Below are 21,875 nucleotides of genomic sequence, written 5' to 3' on the forward strand. Positions count from 1 at the left end.
TCTTCTTCTTCTGCTTCTTCTTCTTCTTCCTCTTCTTCTTCTTCTTCCTCTTCTTCTTTTTCTTATTCCTCCTCTTCTTCTTTATCATTAGAGATAGAATATCCCCCTGTTACTCACACTGTAGTGTAGTGGCATGATCATAGCTCACTACAGCCTCAAACTCCTGGGCTCAAGTGATCCTTCCACCTCAGTCTCCTGAGGCGCATGGATTACAGGTGCATTCCACCAGCTAATTTTTAAAAAAATTTTTAAATTTTTTGTAGAGACAGAGTCTCACTGTTTCCCAGACTGCTCTCAAACTCCTGGCCTCAAGCAATTCTCCTCCCTCTACCTCTCAAAGTGCTGGGATTATAGGTGTGAGCTGGTGACCCACTGCACCCAGCATTGTTGTGTGTGTGTGTGCTTTTGTTGTCCAATCTAAGAATTCTTTCCTAGCCCTAGAAGGTTTTGTATCCCCTATATCCCCTAAAAGTTTTAAGTCAATGATCCATTTTGAGCTTATTTTTGTATAAGATGTGAGGGTTAGGTTGAAGTTTGTTTTCATGAACGTCCAATTACTCCAACACCATTTATTGAGAAAGGATTATCTTTCCTCTATTGTATTTCTTTTGCATCTTTGTCAAAAATCAGCTAAGCATATTTGTGTAACCTATTTCTGAAATCTCTGTTCTATTTCATTGATCAGTGAGTCTGTCTGTCTGCTGATGCCACAGTCTCTGGATTACTGTAGCTTATAATAAGTCTTAGTATCAGGTAGAGCAATTCCTCCAATGTTATTCTTCTTTGTCAAGATTGTTTTAGCTGTCCTATGACATGTGCCTTGCCATATAAAGTTTAGAATAAAATTGTATATGTCTACATAGATAGAGACAACATTGTCTATTGTCCAAAAAATCTGCTGAGATTTCCATAGGAATTACACTAAACTTATAGATCAATATGGGGAGAAGTGACATCCTTACTTTGTTAAGTTTTCCAATCCATAAACACAATATATCGCTCCATTGATTTAGATTACTGATTTATTTAATCAGAATTTTATATTAAATCATTTAGCTTTCACATTCTGCACATCTTTTGTTAAGTATATACCTAAGAATTTAATTTTCATTAGATCATTTGTAAATCTCACTGTTTTAAGTTTTTCCACATTTTCATTTTTAGTATATTGAAATACAAATGATATCTGTATAATTTTAAACTCACCTCGTTCTAAGAGATTTTTTTGTAGATTTCTCGAAATTTTCTGTGCAATCATGTCACATGCAAATAGGGATGCTTTATTTATTTCTTTCTTATCTATTTGACCTTACCTTATATTGCTCAAAACTTTTTTTAAAAACATGTAGGCATGTTTAAAAGTCTGTTTTCAGGTATTAAGAAGTCTATACTAATCTCAGTGAAAACTTTATTCTCTTAATCAGTTAAAAGTTATTTTTTTTCTCTTTATCCAGCTTGGACCAGACCTGTGACTCCCCAGACCAGCAGTGGGGAAGGGATGTGCTCTTTCATTCTCCTTGCTCCCCTCTCTCCTCTCTATCTTGTCCTTGGTAGCATGCTTCTTTTAATTCCTTCCCTCCCGGTAGACTGCTCTATAACATCTGCTCCCTAGCAAACTTCCTCTTGTATCCCCATGGTTCAGTAGGTAGCCCTGTGGAGCAAGTTCTTTTAGTAACATTCTTGCCTGCCTAACTTCAACCATATCCATTTGACCCTTGGAAAGATACTATGCATCCTTGCCCTTCCAAATGTTAGGCATTCAAGCCTCTTCTGTTGCTATCTTCCCTTACCATTTTGGTCCGGGGACAGCTCCAACTAACTTCTCATCCAGGCTTTTCCAGAAGAATCAGGCTCAGATCTTTGACTTTCTTTCTTTGACTTCAGAAAACACATGTAAGGCTTATGCAAGAACACATGGGCTCCATTAAGCAGCAGCATGGGGCAAGTTCTACTTTCTACTGCCAAGTAAGCAACTAACAAGGGAGCTGGCTGGTAATTTCCTCTATTTAAACAGTCCTAATTTCTGTGAAAGTTTCTCTTGGGGACCTTTCACCTGGCTGGAGACAGAGAGCAAAGAAAAGGACGGAACAGGGAAAACAGCCCACATTCTCTATAGCTCATCTGCAAATTCCTGTCAAATAAATATTCGTCTTCTTCTAGATGAAGTCCGTGGCTTTATTTATATAGGCAGGAGTTGAATGAGCCAATTTTGGTTATTCTAAGCAAGTCCTTAGGTTATATGCCTAGCACTTTGATTTACAATATATAGGACATTCATCATCTATTGTATTAAACTTCAGCACCTCATATGAAAATTGAAAACATGAGGAAATTTCTGTTTGTCATCCTATTGCACCGTGATTGATGTTATAAGTTAAAGGTACACTGTGGGGGGTGGGTAGGTGCCTTATGCTTATGGGGAAAAGGCTCTGGAAGACTTTCTGAGGAAGTGATACTTGAGTTGAGATCTTTAGGATGGATAAGTATTAACTTGGCAAGGAGGGCAAAGGAGCACTCTATAAAGAAGGGACGTATGGCCAGGAACATGACACTTTCAAAAAATGGAAACAAAGCTAGAATAACCAGAATTCAGAAAGTGTGAGTGTATCAAGAATTGTGAAGGGTGTGAGATTTTATCCTATTTTCACACAAACAGGCTAGCCTGTTACCTTTTATAGAGGCTGGCAGACAATAGGAGACTCCAGGGTCAGAGAAAAGGACTCTATTACTCATGGCACAGCAAGTAGCAGGAGTTGCATGTTTGCATCAGCCACCCCTCCACTCCCACCCAAAGTCCCACAGAGGTAACATGAAGGGGTACCAGTGCAGCTGTACATGCAGTGAGTTTGTGTCACCATTGAGGAGTCCTGAGCTTTGTGAACCTGAATCTTTTAAAAGGGTAGAAGATCATATTATGAGCAGAGATAGCTTGGCTTCCTCTTTTCTAATTTGGATGTCCTTAATTTCTTTCTCTTGCCTGATTGCTCTGGCTAGGAATTTCAGTACTATGTTGAATAGAAGTGGTGAAAATAGGCAACCTTGTCTTGTTCTGGTTCTGAGAGGAAATGCTTTCAACTTTTCCACAATCAGTGTGATGTTGACTGTGGGTTTACATTCAAAGTTAGTAATGATATGTGTGATACTGTTCCAGTCATCATGTTGTTACCTGGTTGCTTTGTATTTTCCATTGCATTTTGTTTGTTTGTTTGTTTGTTTTTTTGAGACGGAGTCTCGCTCTGTCGCCCGGGCTGGAGTGCAGTGGCCGGATCTCAGCTCACTGCAAGCTCCGCCTCCCGGGTTTACGCCATTCTCCAAGCTCCGCCTCCCGGGTTTACGCCATTCTCCTGCCTCAGCCTCCCAAGTAGCTGGGACTACAGGCGCCCGCCACCTCGCCCGGCTAGTTTTTTGTACTTTTAGTAGAGACGGGGTTTCACAGTGTTAGCCAGGATGGTCTCGATCTCCTGACCTCGTGATCCGCCCGTCTCGGCCTCCCAAAGTGCTGGGATTACAGGCTTGAGCCACCGCGCCTGGCCTCCATTGCATTGTTTTTTAAGCCCTGGGAGTTTTCCTCTTTTGAGTGTTTTTATATTGGTGCATATTGACCTTACATTTTAATGTTTAAAACTCCTTTAAGCTTTTCTTTTTGGATCTATCAGTCTAGTGGTGACAAGTACCCTCAGTTTTGCTTATTTTGGAAAATGTTATTTCTCCTTAATTTATGAAACTTAGATTTCAGAATACAGAATTCTTGGCTGACAGTTATTCTGTTTAATGAAACTAAAGATAGGATCCCAATTTGTTCTGGCTTATAAGGTTTCTGCTGAGAAGTCTGCTGTTAGTCTGATGGGTTCTGCTTTATAAGTTATTTTATGTTTTTGTCTCACTGCTCTTAGAATTCTTTCCTTCACATTGACTGTATAGCCTAATTACTATATGCCTTGGTAATATTCTTTTTGCAATGAACCTTCCAGTAGTCCTTTGAACTTCTGGTATCTGGATGTCTGAATCTCTAGTAAAACCTCAATTATTCCCTCAAATATATTTTCCAATTTTTTTGCTTTTTCTTCTTTTCCCTTAGGAATGCCTATGATTAAATTATTAGGTTTGATTATGTTGCATAAGCTCTTATTTCTTGGATACTTTGTTCATTTTTTTAAACTCTTTTTCCTTTATTTTTGTTTGATTGGTTATTTTGAAAGCTTTGTCTTCAGGCTCTTAAATATATTAATTTCCAGAAGTTTTTTTTCTTACTATCTCTAGAAATTTTTTCATTTATATCCTAATTTTTTTAAAATTTATGTTGGTTTTCAATTTTCTCTTGGATCTCATTGAGCAACTTTGTAATCAATATTTTGATTTCTTTACCTGTTATTTTAAGGATTTCATTTTGGTTTGGATCCATTGCTGGAGAGTTAGTGTGATCCACTAGGAGTGTTGTAAAGCTCTATTTTTTCATATTGCCAGAATCTCATCCCAATAGACTATTTCTTAATATTTTTAAATTTATTTTTGATTGGAGTGGCTTTTTCCCCCCTTTGGAGATGTGATTGCCTAACTTCGGCCCTGGATGCTTGGACAAATTCAAACCATATCATTCCACCCCTGCCACCTCCCAAATCTCATATTCTTCTCATATTGCAAAATACAGTCATTCATTCTCAACAGTACCACAAGTCTTAACTCATTTCAGCATTAACTCAAAAGTCCTTAGTTCAAAGTCTCATGTGAGACAAGGCAAGTCCCTTCCACCTATGAGCCTGTAAAATAAAATAAATAAATAAATAAATAAAATAAATACAAGGTAGTTACTTCCAAGTTACAATTGGAGTACAGGCATTGGGTAAATACTCCCGTTCCAAAAGGGAGAAATTAGCCAAAATAAAGAGACTACAGGCCCTGTGCAAGTCCAAGATGCAGCAGGGCAGTTACTAAATTTTAAAGCTCCAAAATAATCTCATTTGATTCCATGTCTCACATCCAGGTCACAATGATGCAAGGGATGGGCTCCCAAGGCTTTAGGCAGCTCTCCCCTCACGGCCTTGCAGAACTCAGCCCCCATGACTGTTCCCAAGGGCTGGTGCTGAGTGCCTGCAGCTTTTCCAGGTGCACAATGAAAACTGTCAGTGTACCTACCATTCTGGGGTCTGGAGGATGGTGGCCCTCTTCTCACAGCTCCACTAGGCAGTGACCTAGTCGGGACTCTACGTGGCAGCCTGAACCCCACATTTCCCCTCTGCACTGCCCTGGTAGAGGTTCTCCATGAGAACTCGTCCGCTGCAGCACACTTTTGCCTGGACATCCAGGCTTTTCTATATAACTTTAAAATCTAGGCAGAGGCTCCCAAGCCTTAACCCTTGCACTGTGCATACCCACAGGCTTAACACTATGTGAAAGCCCACAAGGCTTGATGCTTGCACCCTCTAAAGCAGCAGCTTGAGCCCCTGAGCCCCTTCGAGCCATGGATGGTGCTGGAGCATCTGGAATGCAGGAAGCAGTGTCCCAAGGCTGCACAGGGTAGCAGGGCCCTGGGCCTGGCCCATAAAACTATTCTTCCCTGCTTAGGCCTCTGGGCTTTTGATGGGAGGGTCTGCCACAAAGGTCTCTGAAATGCCTTCAGGGTCTTTATCCCATTGTCTTGGCTATTCATACTTCTCCTTCTTTTAGGTAAGTACATTTTTACAGACTGCTTCAATTTCTTCCCCTGAAAATGAATTTTTCTTTTCTACCATATGGCCAGGCTGCAAACTTTCCAAACTTTTATGCTCTGCTTCCCTTTTAAATAGAAGTTCCATGTTCAGGTCATTTCTTTCTTCACGCATATGAGCATAGGATTTTAAATGCAACTAGGCTATATCTTGAACACTTTACTGCTTAGAAATTTCTCCTACCAGATATCTTACATTATCTTTCTCAAGTTCAAAGTTTCACAGATCCCTAGAGTAGGGGCACAATACCACCTGGTTCTTTGTGAATGCATAACAAAAGTGACCTTTGCTCCACTTCACAATAAGTTTCTTATCTCCATCTGAGACCTCATCAGCCTGGTCTTCTCTGTCCGTAACACTATTAGCATTTTGGTCAAAACTATTCAACAAGTGTCTGGGAAGTTCCAAGCTTTCCCTCATCTTCTTGTCTTCTTCTGAGCCCTCCAAGCTGTTCCAACCACTGCCTCTTACCCAGTTTCAAATCTGCTTTCACATTTTTGAGTATCTTTATAGCAATGCCCCACTGCTAGGTACCAATTTTCTGTATTAGCCTGTTCTTACACTGCTGTAAAGAAATACCTAAGAGTGGGTAATTTATATAAAAAAAGAATTTTAATTGGCTTACAGTTCCACAGGCTGTACAGGAAGCATTACTGGGGAAGCTTCAGGAAACTTACAATCATAGCGGAAGGCAGAGGGGAAGCAGGTACACTTTTCATGGCTGGATCAACAGGAAGAGAAAGAAAAGGGAGGTGTTATACACTTTTAAACAATGAGATCTGATGAAAACTCACTATCACAAGAACAGCAAGTGGGAAATTCACCCCCATGATCCAATTGCCTACCCCAGGCCACTCCTCCAACATTGGAGATTACAATGTGACATGAGATTTGGGTGAGAACACAAATCCAAACCATGTCAGGCTAGGATGGCAAAGATCTCATGAAGCTTTTCTTGTTCCCCAGTGGTTTCCACTTTTTTTCCCTCAGGTGTCTTTTTTCTCTACTAGGTTGAACAGTTCAGCTCTCATGTTAGTGGAAAGTGACTGTGGGTAAGAGCTGGCTACAGTTATAGCAGGTCGGTATATGCAATACTGCAATGGTGGGAAAATGCCCTAGCCCTGATGGAATTGGCTGAGGGAGCTCCTGGTGAAATGTACTGACATCTTTGCAGAGGGATGGGAGGGAGATGCCTCAGTTTTACTACTAGGCTGGCAGGAAAGTGATCCAACTCCTTATCACACCCTTGTTCCAGTGTTCTGGGTATTCAGATTAATTAGACAGCCTTTTTTTTTTTTTTTTTTTTTTTTTGAGACAGAGTATCATTCTGTTGCCTAGGCTGAAATAGTACAGTGGCCTAATGTTGGCTCACTGCAACCTCTGCCTCCCAGGTTCAAGCGATTCTTCTGCCTCAGCCTCCCAAGTAGCTGAGATTACAAGCATGTGCCACCACACTCAGCTGACAGCCATTTCTGTTCATCTGTAGCAGTGCTGTCATTCCATCTAGAGAAGGAACAGGCTCTAACTCTCATGCAAACCTGAGCCCACAGGGCATACCTCCCATGAAGATGCAGTCACCCCAAAATGTGTACAGATGATAACTCAACCAAAGTTAAACAAAACCCCAAACAACCGCACTTCCATTTATTTACATAGATATTATCAGAAATAGCCAATATTTTGTACTCTATGCCTATATTAGATATATTTCATTTTACCTTATTCCTTCATTTTCTTCTACATTTTTTATTCTTTAAATGGATGCTGTATCACTTAGTTGGCTAAAAATAAATACAGAATCTACTATTTACATATGAGTAGTGCCTGCATTTATAAGTCTATCCTCATTTTCATCAAGACCTTGCAAAGAAGAAGGAAAATTTGGGTGCATTGAAATAAATAAGTACTCATCCTTGCCAGCATCTTCTAGGCATATTTCTAGATAGGGCAAACAATAGGGCAAACAATTTTCCATTCAGGTGACTATATTCATCTTTAAGCCAATTCAAACCAATTTAAGAAATAACATTTTATGTGATTTTTGTTACAAGCTTCACCAAAGGCATTGCAATTATGAAACATCTACTTCATTTCCTTCAGCCATTGATTTTCTAATTTGTTGGCAAAAATCTATGACTTCAGTCTAAAGTGATATTTTCTTCATAAGGCCGTCTTATCTTTTGCTTACGATCCCATTGTGTTCTAACTGTTTAAAGATTTTTCATCTTATTATATTTGTTTCATTATATTGCTAAGGTACAATTTCTGAATTATAATAGCTGGCTCAGCCATTCCTACCTGCTCTGTGGAATGATACCACATCTGTTTTCCTCTAATCGTATGGCGTGTCTTGAGTGCTTTGTTTAAAGACAATTATAAGCAATTCAATAGATGTTTGCTAATTTTCTTATTATGTCACAACGCATATCATTCACACCAAATGTTTATGTTCACACTGACTCAAAGCACTCCCCACCTGCACTTTGCCAATACTTATTTTGCATTGTCTCCATTATTCTTATTGTGCAAGTTTATTTTTCTAATTTGACTTGGTAAACAGGAGTTGAAAAATGACTACAATCATTTAGTTAAGTTTAGAGCCATAATAATTTAGTACTCTGTCTTTTTATTAGCAGACTTGTCTTCTGTAGTGTTTATATTTCTCTTGGTATATTTGTTTAATCCTTTTTTTCTTTCCACTTCCTTTCTTTGCATAAGAGTAGCAATAATTTTATAATTCTGGATTTTTATTCACATGATCAATTCTGTTCATACTTTCTAATAGAGCAGGTATTTTTCCCCTTTCCTTCACTATCCATCTCTGTGGGACTATAAAGCAAATTATAGACATTAATTTTTATGACTTAGAGACCAAAGTTAAAGAAAACTCTCAACAAGATTTACACAAATGACTACCATCATTTGCCTTGATAAGAACTTAAGCTTTAAAATGCTGGAACTTTTAAATCCTATCTGCAGGTATGAAAATCTGCACTTTGGCACAAATTGGGCATGATAGAAAATTGTGATGACATTTAATATATTAAGTAAGGGAAGTGAGAGAGAGTGAAAGGAAGGAAACTAATGCATGTGTAGGTATCATGACTACTAGACCTGTGATCTAAAATTTAGAAAGTACACTATATGATGAGGGCCTTGAGAACTTGTTTATGACAAAAATAGTATTTAAGGCAGTCTCAGTGTATAGACTCTTTCTTTGAAAAAAACAGACCTCACCATTTGCACATGTGATCTCATGCTTTTCAAAATGGAATTGATAAAGGTGGTTAATTATCCAAGATGCCCACACATACCACTGTACATATAAGGAAATCTAGGCTAGCAGGGTAAGATTGACCAAGATCTTTCATCTAGGTGGAGGCAAAACTGAGCCTGTGACCTGGGCCTTCTCCCCACACTATTACATTTTGTGTATGTGAATATGGCTGTCTGGTTAGAGAGCTTCCAACAGTTCAGTTTGGCTGCAGTTCAGGGTACAGATGTAGGCTCAAGGACCTTAAACACCTGGATGAATTAAATACTTAATTGGGAGTCCATTGGGAACCATTCAACCTATTGAATGGGAATATCATCTGGTCTGAGATGGATTTCCAAACCTTTCTTAATCCATATTCCCATCTTCTAAACAAGTAGGGTTTGGCGTTCCTGTGTCAGAGTTTAATCTGAAAAGCCACTGGTAAGTGTACCCACACATACACACATGGAGACCCACAGACACACACTCATATGTACTTGTTGCAGGGATTTGGCTATATGCAATGATGGGAGCTGGTTAAGTAGTTAGTGTGAAGTTGCTGTCTTTGTACCTGTTACTGAAGCTTAAAGTCCACAGCGCAGGCAATCCTGAAGAAAATATGTAAGTAAAGCAGGGGAGAGCAGGAGCAAGCTATAACACACAGACATGAGCTGGAGCCCATGAGGATAAACTGAAACCCATGTGTGCTTTTATTGCTTCTGATCTGGGTGGTGGAGGTATGCTTCAGAGGCCAAGGCCCTTCATCCTGAAGTTAAACCCAGACAAAATTATTCTGGTGCATGAATCAAAAAAGCTTGTATTAAACATTGAATCCATTTCTGTTGTTTCATTGCTGAATCCAATTTCACGTTGTTTCATTGCTGAAAGCATTCAAGTCCCACCACTCCTCCTTCCTCTTCTGCTCCACATCTGGGCAGGCTGATAAGAAAACCTGAATGTTCCCTCCTCTGGCACTGGCAGGAAGTCCAAGCTACATCAGCCCTAGCCTTATCCTCAGCACCCAAGCCAGTCTCATTTTCTTGCTTTCTCTCATGTCATTTTTACAGATTCTGCTTGAGAACCTCTCTTGCTCTCCCCAGAAAACCTCATTATGTGGGTAAGACCTTCCCATAACTTCTTGATGCACGTGTAGTGTCATTGGTCTCAACATTTGAATCAAAATTTAGGTTCATGTGGGCCCATCCTACCTCTGTGTGTGGCCACTATAGAGCTGGTAGAGCCAAAGAAAGTGGAGCAGTTGTCACCCCAGTCACTATCTCATGCCAACAAGATGAGCCACAGATTGGCAATGTATGTGAGCTATGGAAAGACTGATGCTTCACTGCTGCCCTCCAAGTCTCTCCTAAGAATCTCCCATGCAGCCTACTCTAACTAGAAACATACAAGAAAGGAATTTTGAGAAATGTAGATCAGCCAGAACAAGTAAGTTAACACATTACAAAGCCATTATAGTTCCTCTTTGATTTCATCATTTTTCTTGACATATATAATCATTTAATAACTGCCATAACGCAACACATATAGTCATCAGCATCTCCTCTTTTTCCATTAAATAAGATATTATTAAAGCACTTAGTAGGTTTCCAATGTAAAAAGTCCATGAGACCAGGCATCTGCCTGCCATTTTCAATGCATTTTTTCATTGGATGTGTAAATAGATTTCTTACATTCTCATTCATCCCCCCCTCCTTTTTTTTTTTTTTTTTTTTTTGAGATGGAGTCTCACTCTGTCACCTAGGCTGGAGTACAGTGGCAAAAATCTCAGCTCACTGCAACCCTCTCCTTCAGGGTTCAGACTAATCCCCAGCCTCCCAAGTAGCTGGGATTACAAGCATACCTCATTATGCCCAGCTAATTTTTGTACTTTTAGTAGAGACAGGGTTTTACCATGTTGACCAGCCTGGTCTCGAACTCCTGACCTCAAGTGGTCGGCCTGCCTGGGCCTCCCCAAGTGCTGGGATTACAGGCATGAGCCACCACACCCAGCCCATCCCTTTTTACCTTGGTCTTTGGTTCTCCTTTTGCCTTCTTCTCTGGTTTTCTGGTATAAGACTTGGTGTATTTGGGTTTTATTTTAAAGAATCCAGGTCTATTCATTTTCTCAAGTACTTTTCAAGAGGAAAACTAAAATCTTAGAAAAGGGAAACTAATGGCTGGGTGCGGTGGCTCACACCTGTAATCCCAGCAGTTTGGGAGGCTGAGACAGGCAGATCATGAGGTCAGGAGTTTGAGACCAGCCTGGCTAACACAGTGAAACCCCGTATCTACCAACAATACAAAACATTAGCCAGGCATGGTGGTGCACGCTTGTAATCCCAGCTGCTCAGGAGGCTGAGGCAGGAGAATCACTTGAACCCCGTAGGCAGGGGTTGCAGTGAGCCGAGATCGCACCATTGCACTCCAGCCTGGTTGACAGGGTGAGACTCCGTCTAAAAAAAAAAAAAAAGGGAAAAGGGAAACTAATGTGTAGAGAGTTAGTGAAATATTGGCAGGAAGATAATCTCTTTGTTTTGCTGTTTTACAGCAGGAGGCATGTTGAACAATATAGGGAAATACAAATGTTTATTTGTTAGGATCTCTCTGTGATGCCAGCTGAGTCCCAGGAAAGCACACTCTGAGATCCACATAAAGGGCTTTTGTTAGGGAGTGCTCTTGGGACCAACCTGTGAAAGGGAGGAAGAGAAGTAGGATTGTGCAGAGAAAGGGGCTAGACTGAGATGCAGTCCAGTGGAAACCTCAGTCATTCCTATGGGGAGTTCTGAAGATGGCATAACCCTTGGGTCCCTAGTTGGAATGAAAGGGCTGGTCCTTTACAGGCCTGTGTTAATCAGTCATTGGATGTGGGCCGTTCTGGGACTGAGACAAGGTGTGTGACCTTGGATGAGTGGCTCTCGTCAAGGTAAGGCAATCTCTGGATGGTGCTGACAGCTGAGAACTAGTATCTTCATTTCTGATGAGAAATCTTGATGGTGTGTCACTGTGCCCCACATATTCTGAAAAAAGGTGCTTATAGAAGGGTAATTTTCTAGGAATGCTGTTTTGCTATCCTATTATGGAATATTCTCTATTAACTCAGTATTCAATACCTATACTATTAGTGGTTAAGGGGATAAAATCATAATAAAATATGTCCTTAATACTTTTTTTATGACTCTCATGGTCAATTACACACTTTTCCTATGTCTTTATATCAGCGTCTTACAGCTATGTCAGTATGTTACCTCAAAACTGTTGAAAAAAAACTATGACTTTTGTAGAGTTTGCTCAGGGGGAATGACCATTTTCTGCCCTCTCCTAGCCCTCCTTCTGATCCTGTCAGGTTCGCATGAGCTAAGTGGATCTCCTGACTCTAAAATAGAGAAGATAAAAATAACTGAAATCACCTTCCCTCTGCCCATCCACCTTGAACCTGTTCTTCTCTGCTCTGCTCTGTGCCCTGCAAAGCTGATCCTTGAGGCTGACATTTTTTCACCTCCGTTTCTGGCTGGCTTCTCATTGGGTTAAGCCGATGGGAGGCAAGAAGAAAGAAATGGGCTTGTTGAAGGAGAAAAAGGTTGGAGAATTTCTTCCCTGCTGTCTCCATGTGTCAGTGATACTTCTTTGACAGTAGCAGTGTCCTGTGGTAACAACCTCAGCCAGATAGTCCCTTTTCCAGGTTCCCAGCTCTCACTGGGCTCCAGTTACACTAGTTCAACTCTTTCAGTGCTGTACTAAGGTGGGAAGCATTAGCACATGGGCCATTATAGGGCATGCCAAGATGGGCAATTTTATTCTTCTATTTAAAAAAGACAATGATCAATAGCTTTGTTACTATACATAGTTTCCAGGAGATCTGCCCTTAGAAATTCCATTAGATTTGGATGTCACTCAGGATCAAAGCAACAACTGTGAGTTTTTATGTTATACCACATACTCATCTTCCCTTAATTGCTATCTACCATTTAAGGCTGATAGCAATAAATCCATATGCAGTGTAAAAGTGTGGCTGTGAATCCTGAGGCAACAGTTTATCATCATTAGCAGAGGTGATAAGGCAGGTACCTAGAAAGCTTGGAAGGTCTCCTGCAAAATTAGCCAGAATGCCTGCCAAGCTCAGGCACTCTGACTTCTGCACACCTTTCTCTAGGCTGCCTGTGGCCAATTCTCTCCAAGTTTTTGCAGGTCATATCCTCCCTCCCTGCAGACACTTTTCTTTACCACTGTTTGTTTCATTATAACAGCTGTTATTATTTAGTGACAGTGTGAATTATTAGGAAGAACATATTTTATAACTGATGTGATTCCCTTCTCTCTTTCCATAGCAGAGAAGCCAGTACTGTGTTTCTAAATTTCTGAGTCCTCTTGGACTGGTAGAGCTAGGAGCTCTTAAGGTTTAGGTCCATCCAGGAGGATTAATTGTGGATTCCTCAGTGGAGAAGGGAAAGGATGGGCAGAGTGCTTGGATGGGCAGAGTTAGAGGCAGTGTCAGAGTGACTGCTGAGACAGAGAATAAGGTCAAGGTGGCAGAGACCAGGCCCTGCTCTGCCCCAGTGGGGAGAAGGAAGCTGTAAAAGTGGTATCTGGAAATAACTCCTATGAGATGCATCTCTGGGCTTGTCCAGGGCAGCTGTGGTTGGGAAGGTGGACTTTAATATTGAGCAAGCCAAAAATATTCAAACAAGGGTCACAATGTGTACTAATATTTTAAATATTCTTTTATAGTTTATTTTATTTCAATAGTTTTGGGGTAACAGGTGGTTTTGGGTTACATGGATAAGTTCCTTAGTGGTGATGTCTGAGATTTCGGTGCATCTGTCACCTGAGCAGTGTACGCTGTACCCAATGTGTAATCTTTTATCCCTCACTCCCCTCACCCCTCTCCCACCTTCCCCTGGGGTCACTAAAGTCCTTTATGTCATTCTTATGCCTCTGCATCTTCATAGCTTAGCTCCCACTTATAAGTGAAACATATGATATTTGGTTTTCCATTCCTGAGTCATTTCAGTTAGAATAATGGTCTCCAACTCCATCCAGGTTGCTGTGAATGACATTTTGTTCCTTTTTAAGGCTGAGTGGTATTTTCTTTATCCACTCGTTGGTTGATGGGCATTTAGGCTGATTCCATATTTTTGAAATTATGAATTGTGCTGCTATAAGCATGTGTGTACAAGTGTCTTTTGAATATAATGACTTATTTTCCTCTGGGTAGATATGCAGTAGTGGAATTGCTGGATTAAATGGTAGTTCTACTTTCAGTTTTTTAAGGCATCACCACACTGTTTTTGATAGTAGTCATACTAGTTTACATTTCCATCAGCAGTGTGAAAGTGTTCCCTTTTCTCCACATCCACTTCAACATCTAGTATTTTTTGTTTTTTTAATTATGTCCATTCTTGCAGGAGTAAGGTGATATTTTAAAATTTGCATTTCCCTGATAATTAGTGATGAGCATTTTTTCATATGTTTGTTGGCCATTTGTATATCTTCTTTTGATAATTGTCTATTCATGTTCTTTCCCCACTTTTAAATGAGATTATTTGTTTTTTTTTTGTTTGTTTGTTGTTTTTGTTGTTTTGCTTTGTTTTCGCTGATTTGTTGGAGTTCCTTGTAGATTCTGGATATTAGTCCTTTGTTGGATGCACAGTTTGTAAAGATTTCCTCCCACTCTGTGGGTTATCTGTTTACTCAGCTGATTATTTCTTTTGCTGTGCAGAGCTTTTTAATTTAATCAGGTCCCATCTATTTATTTTTGTTTTATTGCATTTACTTTTGGGTTTTGGTCCTGAACTCTCTGCCTAAGCCAATGTCTAGAAGAGTTTTTCTGATGTTATCTTCTAGAGTTTCTATGGTTTCAGGTCTTAGATTTAAGTCTTTGATCCATCTTGAGTTGATTTTTGTGTAAGGTGAGAGATGTGGATCTAGTTTCATTCTCCTACATGTGGCTAGCCAATTATCCCAGCACCGTTTGTTGAATAGGGTGTCCTTTTCCTGCTTTAATTTTTTGTTTTGTTGAAGATCAGTTGACTGTAAGTATTTTGCTTTATCCTGGGTTATCTATTCTGTTCCATTGGTCTACGTGCCTATTTTTATGCCAGTACCACGCTGTTTTGATAACTTTAGCTCATGGATAGGTAGAATCAATATTGTGAAAATGACCATACTGCCAAAAGAAATCTACAGATTCAATGCAATTTCCATCAAAATACCATCATCATTCTTCACAGAACTAGAAAAACCAATCCTAAAACTTATATGTAACCAAAAAAAGAGCCCACATAGCCAAAGCAAGACTAAGCAAAAAGAATATATCTGGGGCATCATATTGCCCAACTTCAAACAATGTGGACTAATTTTAAGCAGCCATTTACTTACTTATTTTAAAGTGCATAGGGAATATATATACTCTTCACATGTTAAAACTGTGGTTGAATAGCTCTTCCTTTTTTTCTACTAACTAAATGAATTTGAAGAAGATGTCAAGAAAATAATAATATTGTGTAGATAGTACCTAGGTGCATAAATTCCTAAAGTAGAGAAATATCAAGTATTGTAATGGAAAAAGTTAGAGGAGGCCACAACCATCAAGACCTGGCACCTCTTCCAGTATTTCTGCCACAAATTTTCAGGATGTTTCTATTATTATAATCCCATGAAGGAAGTGAATGGAGGCAGACATTTACTGAAATTGAATTTCTCTGCAACCAGAAGAATGGAGACTTGGACTAGGTATAATCTGATTTAGAAAAATAAAGGGAGGTGTGCTAAGTAGTCTACTTGCTCTCCTATCCATTTGCTCTCTACTCTCTCAGACTTTCTCTGTGCCCTGCAAAATTTCAACAGGCTGCTTTGTCCTCCAGCTTTAATTGATTTTGCTCAGGGTTGGGATTAGGGTAAAAGGAATGAGGACCCCAGGGTACTGTGAGGGCCTCTTTAAATTGTATGTCTAGTTCTGATCCTGTATTCACCAATAGGAGACAGGATAGAAGAGAATGATGTTGCGGTATTAATTCCCCGGCTTCCTCTCTGCTGGATTTCTGAGGGTTTGTTGCTTTCTTCCACTGAGGCAATGGTTTCTATCAGCACATTTCTCCATACAGTTCTTCTTCCAGGTCCCTCAACCTTGTCCTTATTATTTCTCTCAGTGCGTGTGTGTGGTGGGGGGAAAGGGATGGCCAGTGAAGGCAGGGGAGGAACCTGGTTGTTACAGCTGGCTCCCTGCTGTTACTAGACCTAGGGTACCATACCATTCCTTGTTATTGCCCTGGGGGACTCCACCATTCCTTGTTACCACGCTCGAGTACAACACTATTACTTTTAGGAGACTAAATCCCGCCCACAACTCTATAAATATTCCCTTTATTAAAACCTCCCATTTACTTGCTTGACTTTACCATCTGTTTCTTGCTGGAACCAAAAGTGATACAGCACATAACATGTCTTGATCCTTAGAGCTATGATCTAAAATTCAACTCTTTTACTTTTAATAAATGAAGTAATTTCCTTATTGCCTGTTTTCCTATGAGTTTACTGGTTCTGGAGTGGACAGGGCCAGTATCTGTTGTCACCAATGTGTCTGCAGGGCCTACAAGTTTAGTATATTATAGGTGCTTAATACGTGCTTGTTGACTAATTTACTATTGACAAAAATCTATGTCACAATTTCCCTATATAAGAACAAAGAACAAGGAATATTGTATACTTGTCTGTTGGAATAAAATCTTGCAACAGAGAAATAGGCTGAGAAAAAGAGTGGTGAATTTATTCTCTGTCTCTGTCTCTATAATATGTCATTAATTTCCCTAAATTCTTTAATGTTTTCTTAATAATTTTTGGCTCCAAAATCCCTATTTGGTGGCTAAGGTAAAACAAATTTCAGTAAGCAGACTTCACAGGGGAGTGGGAGAGGCATGATAAGTAAGCCACGTGCTCATTCTTCTTAATTGCCTGATCTTCCATCTGTTGGTCTGAGATAATATTGATAAAGGAATTAAAGATGCCACACCATCTCCTGAACCAAATGAGAACAGTCGTTCTTAAGTTACAGAATATGACATTTTAATGTCTTGCAACATGAAGAGGAAAGAGCATTTAGTTTATTTTAATGTGGTTAATTTGAAGCTAGATTAGATCATCTAGTTAATTCATAGGTTCTTAACTTTTAAGGCCAAATACTGTGTAGCATCTCATTTTCACAGTGGCAGTTGCTGCTGTTAATAATTGAATCAACTAGGAAGTTAACCTTGAATACCAAACACAAAATCTCTAAACCAAAAGCTAGAAGTAACACAGTTTGGGGAATAGAGTCATGCTTAAATAAGAGGCAGCATTGTGTTGCCTGAAAATAGGCATAACTTTGATGCTTGAATATTTTAATATATTTTTATATATGAATAATGTTTGTTCTCTTAAAACCTTGTTACTTTCTCATATTAAGGAGCAGAAAGAATGGTGGAAAAACTCAAAAACAAATAAAGCAACATTGATAGTCAGTACTTGAGTACTGACTCAGGTACTCTGAATCTCAGGACTGGACCCAGCAAGATTTTGGGGTTGGATGGATCTAGTTTGTTTAGACCAAGTGGTGGGTCTAGCTTGTCTCTGGCAGTTCTAGCTTGTCTAAGAAGGGAATTCTTTGAACCACTCAATCAGATTTAGAGTGGTGTTAAGTAATAATGAGCTACTGTAGTTTGCCACTATAATTCAGACTATATGACCAGAAATGAAATGGGGCAAATAAATTACATCAGTGGCTTACAATTTTAAGACTTCTGAAGATTTTAGTATTAAAAGCCTAGGGTAGTAAGATGTGAATTACAATTTTCTTTTATGTAACCATGGAAACACCTGAAAATACACAGCCTCTGAATGGACATTTGATTTGAAATTTACACAAAACCACAATTCTGTTTATCAAACTCAAGTTTCAGTTCAAGCTCAGATATTGGCAGATAGCCTTCAGAAGGTCACCAGGCCACTTAGAAGTCTGAGGGTTAATTTTGGTTAACTTTGGTTAATTTTCACCCCCTCCATCCCTTGCCCATCAGCACCCTTAATCTTACTCTAGCATTATCTGTTTTTCTTTGACTAAAATTGTAAAGAGTATCATTTAACTGAGTTCAGACTAATTGTGGAGTGAATATGCAACACATTTTAGTTCAACTTGATTATCCTGTAGGTATCCTAGGAAGATTGTTCTTGAATGTGTATGTTTCCTGCATAGTAGTTTCATGTATCTTTTAATGACATCTTTATTATTGCCATTATTATTTTATGTTTATAAAATGCCCTGAAATATGTCTTTAGCTTACCTCCAGTTCTTTATAGTTTAAAAAGCCCAACTATCTTCTTTAACATCCTCTTCAGTTTGAAGCCCAATCATTTGAAGAGATCTACCTTTCACAGATTGGAAAAATAAGATTTTAAAGTGGGGTCTACAGCCCATGTAGACGAGGACAAGAATAGTTAAAAAGATAAGCGTGATTGGGAGGCTGAGGTGGGTGGATCACAAGGGCAGGAGATCAAGACTATCCTGGCTAACACGGTGAAACCCCGTCTCTAGTAAGAATACAAAAAAATTAGTGGGGTGCAGTGGCAGACGCCTTTAGTCCCAGCTACTCGGGAGGCTGAGTCGGGAGAATGGTGAACCTGGGAGGTGGAGCTTGCAGTGAGCCGAAATAGCGCCACTGCGCTCCAGCCTGGGCGACAGAGTGAGACTCGGTCTCAAATAAATAAATAAATAAATAAACAAATTAATTAAAAAAAAAAGGTAAGCCTGAGAGGCCTTTTCAGCTGAGTAGCACCAGTCTGAATGTGAATATCAGTATTTGTACTTTATGTATGTCAGGTTGTGTTGGCTCTATGGCTTTGGGAACAGGGGAAAGGTTTTGAAAAGATAAATCAGAGGAGGTCTTACAGGAAGAATTTTATTCTGCAGAAAAAAAGCATCTGTGTATTATATTTTTTTCCCCAGAAACTTCTTTCTTGCTAAAAACTATGAAATCAAAATCAACAGCAACTCCCAGCATGTTAAGAGAAGAGACCAGAATTTCAGTGACATTTTAGGATTAGGATAGATTAATGTCATCTCCGTGTCCCAAGAGTCACAAGATATTGATAAAATGCTGATCAGGATACATTGTATTAAATGTCTGTGTAGTACATTGTATTAATTGTATTAAATGTCTGTGTAGCTACTCACAGAAGATCCCCAACATGGACTGGTGAGTCCACGGGAAAAAAGGAAAGCAGTGTACTTCGTGGCTCATGGCTCTGTAGTCAAAGGCATAGTTTCCCAGACAACCATGAAGCCTAAACTGTATTCACAAGGAAAAATGTCAAAAGAGAAAGCCCAGACGTAAAATGTAGAAGGGAATTGATTGACACAAGAGAAGGAAATTCAAGTGCAAGCAGAATGAAAGAAACTTAGCTGAGTTGAGATCAATGAATTTCAAAGAGGGTTAGATGAAAAAGTGTGCAGTGGTTTGGATTACAAAGAGAAAAAATGGCCTTCACTTGGCAAAAACACAAGAAAGATAGTATAAAGGGCCAGGTTTGGGGAGGAAAATTGTGTTTGTCCTAATAAGAGTCAACAAAACCAGGGGAAGACAGACAAACAGCAATAAACCCAGTCTTAGAGAAAATCCTCCCAGTAAGATCACAAGAACAGTGAAGACCAGGGTAGAGGTTTACAGACTAAAGGGAAATACTTATTTCTGGCAGAGAGAGATTAAACAAGGACACATCCCAAGGGAAGGGCATGGTGCAATGAATCTGTAACATATCTGACTTACAAGTGTAAGTCTTTGTCCTGTGTCTGGCCCACAGGTAGCTTCTATTTGTTCTGTATTTAAAAATGTATTAATTAGGTGATGAGATTTTAAAACCAAAAATATTTCACATAGGTCAAGATTTCTGGCACCTGAAAAAGAAGGATTTGGGAAATCCATTGCAAATTTCTACATAGCAACAAGTACATGGAATTGAGTGGCAGCTGCTGTCTTTAGATAGAACACACCCTTCACCAATTCACCAAATAAATGCCCCGTCCCAGACCTGCTTCACACCCTTACCTTAGCCACTTGGCTTCTTAGCCATTCGAGTTGGTGAAGGACACTCTGACTTGAGGTGATTGTAACAAAGTTTGTATATCATTTGTCTAGAATAATTTGTGTGTGCGCATTCATTCTTTGATCATTTCACAAACATTTACCAAGCACCTACTATGTACTGAGCTGAATTCATTGGGAAAGCTAAAGACAGCAGTCCTAGGCTTTGCTCTCAAAGAGCGTAGGCTCTGAAGGAACTATGCCACATGCACACACATCACTTATGTACAATGTGTAATGTGACGTAAATGCAGACCTATGGGAACTCAGAGCAGGGCGACATCACTTTAATCCGAGGGAACTTCAAAGAAGCCTTTACTAAAGAGGAGACATTTATTTATTGTTTTTTAAATTAGTGTGCTTATTTTTAAATGCCCTAGAGATTCCAGATCTTCATACAGGTAGTGGTTAATGCAGAAACATCTGATCCTAGGTAAACTCCATTGATATAAGTATGATTCCCAGGTAAGACCATTCTTGATTGAATTGGTCAGAACTCTAGTTGCAGAGTGGTTCAGTTTACCTTGACTTCAGCAAACATATGTTTACACACAAAGTAAATGTATCCAGGGATGCTGAATGTCCTTTTATTTATTTATTTTTTTGAGATGGAGTCTCACTCTGTTACCCAGGCTGGAGTGCAGTGGCATGATCTCGGCTCACTGCAAGCTCTGCCTCCTGGGTTCAAGCGATTCTCCTGCCTCAGCCTCCCAAGTAGCTGGGAATACAGGCGTGCACACCACACCCGGCTAATTTTTGTATTTTCAGTAGAGACGGCGGGGGAGTTTCAACATGTTGGCCAGGCTGGTCTCGAGCTCCTGATCTTAAGTGATGATTACATCCTTTTAAAATGCTGCTTTTAAAAATCTTGTTTAGGGTTCATTTGCAATCTAGTGAGACAATATCACTTTGAGTGTGACAACTTGCTTCTTTCCTGTTTAGGTCGTGTTCTTAAACAAGGATGACAATTGCTCATAAAATGCTCAACTGTTTTGCTTTGTTAATGGCAGCTAGGAAAAAACCATAGGACCCACAGTAGGTTTATTTCAAAGCTACACCAAGACCACTTTCTCCAGTCTTATTTAGGCTCATCTCTAACTCAATATTTTCTTTTGCTCTTCTCTTTTTTTGCACAATCAGGCATGGGTTTGAGAAACATGCCTCCCAGGGTAGGAGAGATGATGTCTAGAATGCGAAATCCCAGATAATCCCACATCCTGTCACTATGTTTTAAAATTATTTAGTAGTAACAGAACTGTTTTCCTGCTTTTATTTGCCTTGGGGCAATTTAAAAATGATCATGCAGTTCTGAAAATACCTGAGTTTAGGGAGGACAAGCAACAGCTCCACCCCCTCCCCCCATGCCTGTGGCAGAGTTTAGGCACGGAACCTAGACACAGTGTCAGACCCTTCAGAACATGGCCCTTTAGCCACCATCAGAGTGGCTACTTGGGTCTAGATAAAGATGCTGATCTTCCCTGCCCAGGAGATGAAGGGGAAAGACAGTCAGAGAATGGATGGCTGCTCTGAGTAGGTTCATTTATTAAATCTACCCTGTGCTGTGTGCTGGCCGGGCATTTCCCCCAAGTTCTCCCTTAATTCCTATTCATCTCTATAAGACAGTTTTATCATTCTTATGTCAAAACTCATGAACTATCTGGATTCAAATCTAAGTCTGTCTGCCTCCAGGGTTGAGGACATTTTATTTTGTAAGGCAGAATCATCCACATACAAGGCTGTCTCCCCACTGGATTATGAACAGCTATGGGGCACGGAAAAGCATTTATTCCATTCCTGGTAGGCATTAAC

Source organism: Rhinopithecus bieti, unplaced genomic scaffold (genome assembly GCF_001698545.2).
Source record: "Rhinopithecus bieti isolate Rb0 unplaced genomic scaffold, ASM169854v2 scaffold_788, whole genome shotgun sequence".
Taxonomy (NCBI): Eukaryota; Metazoa; Chordata; class Mammalia; order Primates; family Cercopithecidae; genus Rhinopithecus; species Rhinopithecus bieti.